The sequence below is a fragment of the Melanaphis sacchari genome, unplaced genomic scaffold, assembly GCF_002803265.2.
Source record: "Melanaphis sacchari strain LSU unplaced genomic scaffold, SCAv2.0 Contig60_pilon_pilon, whole genome shotgun sequence".
Classification (NCBI taxonomy): Eukaryota; Metazoa; Arthropoda; class Insecta; order Hemiptera; family Aphididae; genus Melanaphis; species Melanaphis sacchari.
In genome coordinates this window covers 110945-117949 of record NW_020271429.1, presented here as the reverse complement: position 1 = coordinate 117949, position 7005 = coordinate 110945, and positions in this window count along the sequence as shown.

Genomic DNA, 7005 nt, shown 5'->3' with positions numbered 1-7005 from the left:
CGCATCTTCACCTGTTCGCGTTACGAATTATGTTACAGTCGTGGTTTCCGCACTACATATTTTAGCTTACAAGTTTGATCGCGCGCGTATGTCATTGCTCTACTGAATGATAGTGTTTCGTATCCCTATTTTGCGTGTATGATGTTTTGAGGTTAAACCACTACCGAGGTGTGTTCCACTATTTAGTGGCTCGTAGCTGAAATGATTGATAATATTCAGTACGCCAGCGACTCTGGATACGACTTGTTAGTGTTTATCTCAGTCCGTGGCGACGTGTAAAGGAGGGGGGGGAAATACGCGCGACCGTAGTACTATTATTATTAATATATTCCACACCATCCGCGCGTGTGTGTACGCGTAACAAACGATTTATTCATAATATTATTTTATTCGGCACGCCGCGCGCAGTGTTGCCAAGCCGATGCCACATCAAAGCGTATAATTATTAACCAACCGTTTGCGTGTCGTCGACGTCGCGAGGTGTGGGTGTAGTACATAGTAAATAGAGTAATGGCAGTAATAGTAGTAATAGTGTCTTGTAGTAACCATTAGTAGTAGTAGTAGTAGTAGTAGTAGTAACTAGTAGTAGTAGTAATAGTAGATTAGTAATTTGTAGTCACCAGTGGTGAGTTATGGTTGTATTACTGTTGTAGCAGTAGTAGTATTTCCAATACAGTATACAATGTAATATGTTACAAGGTAACGGTATTGTGACGACTAGAACGTGTCATCAGTAACTTTTATAGATTGCTCTCGTTCTCGAAACGCGACGAGGATAAAATTTAGTCTCCATACGACTACTAACTGCCCAAGGTGAATATACCTCCTAAGCCCCACATTGAGATTTTCACCTTTGGCACTGACCATCTATAAAGATGGCCCCAAGGGCACTACTTTTTTATGCGTTTTATTAAAAAATAAGTAAGTATTTGAGTATAGTCTAAAGCAACGTTTCTCAACCTTTTTACTATGGCCGACTCCCCTTTTTGAATTTCAATTTTTTAGCGACCTCCTATATATATTAAATTTGTATACTCGCATAAATTATTAACAATAAATAATAATCAATACTATATAAGTACCTACTGTATACATTGCACAGTGTTTTGTATTTATTGATTTAAATGTTAAAACATTCATATTAGTTACCCTAAATAATAAGTTGGCGACCCTCAGGTTAAAAAATATTGATCTAAAGAACTGTCATTAGGTAGCTTTTTACTTGGTAAATGAAAATTTCTTTGCAACATTTTCTAAATATTGTTTTTTATAATATGACAAATATAGTATTTCTTCTACGTTGGAAGGAGAATATCTGTTGGAAATAATCTAAGCTATTCATTTAGTCATGATATCACAATAACAATAAAAATGATCCTTATTATGCAACAGGCGGTTGACGACAACTTGTGCTTAATAGTTGGTTAATAGTAAGTTAGTAGTTGGTACGCAATTTATTATTGATAATTTTACAAAATAGTATGCAGATTATCGAGTAGTGACAGGGGCGTAGGTATATTGTGCTTATGAGGGCAACAAACTATGTAAAAACACAACAAGTTACAAAATAATAAAAATACACAAAAACCTATTGATTGACTATTATAATACGATGATCAGAAAGTTATATTAGGGGGGATTTGAAAATTAAATGTTGATAATTAATAAAGCCTTCTAGACAAACAAGGCTTAGTCAATAAATAATTTTTATGCTTGCATGTGTTAAAATGAAAAAAAAAATTATTGGTTATTTTATGTATATTAGGAAATTAAATATTTAAAAATGTGTTTGCTTAGTGCAATGAAATGAAATAAAACTTATGTAGTACACAGGCAGATATTTGATTGAATTTTAGGGGGGGGGAGGCTTAGATCTTTCTTTGCATTATTGCAAAGTAGATACCTATTTGATATTTAGAAAAATATTCAATACTTTTTTTTTTTTTTATGAGAATGAATTTATCGCCAATTACCGCCTATTTGTTAGTATTGGAATTTAAATAATAATAATACTTGAACATTCATACTACAATGCTAATTTGTGAACAATATTTATAGTTCTACTATTTGGTTCATAAATAAATATGTAAATCTTGCAGTTTATCAACACGTGAACGAACCATATTTATTTTAATTATCTACGGAGTGAAAAAAATTTTCAAAATCCAATTTTCATACTTGCGTTAATTATCATAGTATTTTATTTATGATTATGGCAAATACTAGACGAATAAAGAATTGCAACCTTTTGAAATGGTGAATCTTATCAAGTCTGATATTCTGCGGTATCAAAACTTGTTGCCCTTTAAATTTACCAATTTTATTATATGATTGTAATTTTGAAAACATTTCCTATGGTTTTTTTTTTTTATTAGCTCATCGCATTCTGTTGCAAAGTCGTGGTAAATTAATATTTCTTAGTAAAATTATTGATTAATTAGTTTTTAATTTATTGTAAATTATGCAGGGATAAACCTAAATAATCGAAGTAATTAAAAAATTATGTTTCACAATTTTCAGCTTTATTTTTGATGGCTACAATATAAATTGAATGAAATTGATTAATCGGATAACATGTTTTGTATGGTAAAATACGATGTTTAGTATAAATGTTTTTGGTAGCCAATTTGACTCATTAATTAAACCATTCATGATTTCTATAATTTATTTGAATATATGGAAACACGCCGGTAATCAATTTAAGTAAAAACAGTTAGTGGGCAATCCATTTTTTTAATTTTCTTGGTTAATACAACAACAAATAATTATTAAAGACTAAAGTGTATATTTGATGAGGAGTAAAACAAAAAGAAGTATTTTATATTTATCAGATATTTAAGGTGAAATAATTTGATGAATTTTTTCATTCAACTGAATACGTCATCCAATATTATGTTTTGCCAAATATACAATACTCAGCAATAAAATCAAATAAAGATATAAATTTTGTTTAAAGACTCGTACATTAATATAACATCGATCAACTGTTAATTGCCATGAATTAAAACTTCGTTCATTGAGAGGACGCATTAAGACGTCTTGCGTACTCACTTAGAAGTTATACTAGTACTCGGTCAGCTTTAATAATAACCATGCAATTATCATTTTACATTCTGGCGTAATTTATGTTTGTTTGAGTTTGAATAATCATATAACATTTTTTTAATCATAATAATATGTGAAATAAAAAAATTATTTCGTCACGAATGTTAACACAGAAATATATTATACAAAATGAATGAAAAAGGACTAATTAAATATTTCAGTGTTCAACTGTTGACAAACGTTTACTCAACATCAGTTACAAAGTTTTTTAAATTTTAATAAAATAAAGTATAGTGAATTTTTCACCAAATGAAGGTATAAATTTATCGGAATGGTGATGCATATGAAATAAAAACAGAAGTATTAATATATAATGTACGTATATAACATGACTGATTGGTAGTAATAATAATATTTTGGAAATCAATAAATATTTAAATACTATAGTTATGTAGGCATATAGCTTCTCTAACATACTAATTTTAATTATATGACAAAAATAAAATATTAATAATACCAAACTATAGGTATAAATTACTAAATAGTAAATATCGATATAATAATAATTGTATGACTTACAGCTGACTCACACAACCAGATTTGCAGGATGACTTGATGGAGGACCAATAAATATTGAGTTATAGGGAACAATTCAGAAAATGTCAGAGAAGATTATATTGTGTTAATGGATAGACCACTAGACCAGTACACAAAATAATCGCTCATCAACATCCCTATGTCGTTCATATTGCAGCGTATGATTGTGTGATCATGGAAAAATAATAATTGTTGCGCTCTATACATATTTATATCTATCACTATACTGGCTAAACCTAGCTAGTCTTATCCAAAACAAAACCAATAGAAGTACGAACCGAATCTTTAATAGAGGAATTGATTGCTTCTATAGTCTGTAAAATTACTTTATGATTATAATACACTAGATGACTCGTTTAATATCATAAATGGATCACTCCGTATGTTTACGTGTTTTCAAGTCTTTAAACACCTAAAGCAAACCTCTGCGGATTTGTGCCTGACGCGATCTTTGACTGTTATTGTCACTTGTTTCATGTTTGCACTTCTACAGTGTACACTGTAAAATAATATTCCGAAAAAGATTATTTTAACCTAACCTTACTCACTGTAGATATTGACTATAATAATGCGATATAAAATTAAAATAGCGTTAGTATAAAGTCGACTGCAATATACGATATGGGATAAAATATAGCAGGATGTACAATATAGTGACTATTGGTAAACGGTCACCTATAGAACCTCATAATCTAAAATTTAGATTCTAAATAACAATCATTATGGACATTGGTCATTAGTTACGATTATTAGAAACTAGATAACCTAACATTCAAATAGTTATTATAGAATAGATAACTGCGACGTATTTGTTATTAAAATGAAGCTGTAGAGATAGGTAAGTACCTACTATTGCTCGGAGATTAAAATGATGTGTAGTACAGTACAGTACGAAATGCAAAGCGTAGTATTATGAACTAACTATTTTTTACAGTTTATTTCCTCATTTTATTTTTGATTGGTTGCTTTTTGTATATATTAATATATTTTATGAAAATATCTTTTTTGCATACTATACATGTTATACGGGTAAAAGTCAAAATCAGACAAACCTCAGAAATGTCTGGACAAATCGTTAACTGACTACGTTACTTGAGTAAAATATCTAATTTCGACCTTTGCCCTGATAAACCTAGTTGTGACCAATTTAATTTGCTCAAAACCGTTGCGAATTTTATCATAAAATTTTATTACGATTATTAATAACCTTGCGTAGGTAATCATTATTTATCATTGTTATTATTATATATTTTGTGTGCTCTATACTATTTCTTTTATTAAAGGTGTTCTGTACTCTTATGTAATAATTGATAGATAAAATGCTGACGGGTGGATAATAAATAATAATTAACCATGTATGTAAGCATCTCAAAAATATATTTTTCTAATTAAACGTACTAATTTTTTTATTCTTAGTATTAACATTATATAGGTACCTAATAGGTACCATTATATTTTTATTATTTATGGGTATTTAAAAAGACACTATGATTTTCCCTAAGTATTGTGGTCATTTCGCGTTTTGTCTGTAATATTAATTATACTAACTATTAACTATGTATAAATAGTTAACTTACGTACATAAATTTATATAGAACCTTTGACTAATTTATGTGTATATGTATACTTTAAATACAATTTGAGGAATGTGTATAAAAGTTTAATATAATTTATATAGTACGAATAAATATATATTTTAATCTATTATAGCATGTGAATCGTGTGATCTTAAAATAACACATGTCTATCCTAATTCTAAATACTAACCTCGTATAAATCGTACATTAAAATTGCTAAAAAATTATTGTTAGGTTAGGTTAATACTATTAATTAAGCGTACCGCTTAGGTACAAATTCGATTGTCATCGACGAAGGCAATAGTTATTTATTTTCTTCTGACGGTACGGTATAGTATAAAGTTATAAAAGTTTTTTTTTGTTAGTAATATTAAGAATTAGTGTTGGTTTGTCGGAGGGGGTGTTGAACCTTTAGCCGGGGTTTTATGGCTCAACAACAGTGCCGTGCCTAGGGGGGTGCGAGAGGTGCGTATGCACCGGGCACTAAAACTTTTTTATAATCTAATATTACTGATAGATAAAAGTTAACCGTATTAATTTATATTTTGAACGATTTCAATATAATAATATCATCCTGATCGGCGGTGTCGATTATAATATTTTGAAATGTATTGTAGGCAATTATGTAAAAATACCTATTCATGTATGGATATTATTGATTTTTATTTTTATCTCGAAATAACGATGTCGTTGATCGTCATTCGTCAATAACAATATACTATGAATATATGCAATATACTGTATGCAGTATGTATACTGCATTATTATTGTTATTTTATATAATTAATAATTTAATGACTTAATTTCGACTGGAACAAGTTGTACGATTTTATTTTGAACCCATCTATGATAGTGTTCACATCATTCATTGCAGAAGTAGGTACAAAATTATTTTTTATTAGCATTTATTTGAAGATTAATCATTTTTTATGTAATCGAACAAATTTGATTCGTAATAAAATGATACCGGTTTAGTATGATAGGTACCTATCTATCAATATTTTTATTCTACGTATACATATATACCTATGTATCATGCTATGAAACCATAATAATGTTATTATTTAATGTAATAATTGATAATAGGTATGTGCCGAATAAAAATGATAGTTAATTTTAAAATGTTTGAGATTGTAGTGTTTAACTAGTTTCAATAATACTGAAAAACTATTGATAAAAAATAAATTATTTTCGTATTCAGCGAAGAAAAATTTTACATGGTTAGGAATTGTTAAAAAACATTTTTTAAATAGTGTGTAATTTATATTTAATTATCAAACAACGAGTATTTTTTTTCGAATATCCGAGTCGATCGTGTCTTTACGCATCATGTATTTTTAATAAAAGGCTAATTATACTAATTAGTAATTATAACTGTTTTTTAAAATATATTCTGAAAGTAACAACGAAAAAATGTTTTTATATACCTAAGCACTTTGTTTGTCAGTTTGTACTTTTTGTATTATTGAAAATAAATTATAACTCCAACATTAAGTTATAAACTATGCTGGCCCTAAAATTTTGTGTGTATACTACGACACACTTTTTGTAGTATACAAAAAATGAAATGTGTACTACAAAATTTAAAAGTGTGTAGCAAATAAAAATGTTTTTCCTGTATTATTACTATTCATTTTACATCACTTGTTATAAACGTTTGATTAAAATATAGTGTGTAGTATGAAAAATAGAAAATGTTAGGCCTTAAGTACCATGGTTTCCGTGTATCATATTTAAACATGGTTGGGCCGTCGAGCTGTCTAGAAAATCTCGATGGATTCCTCAA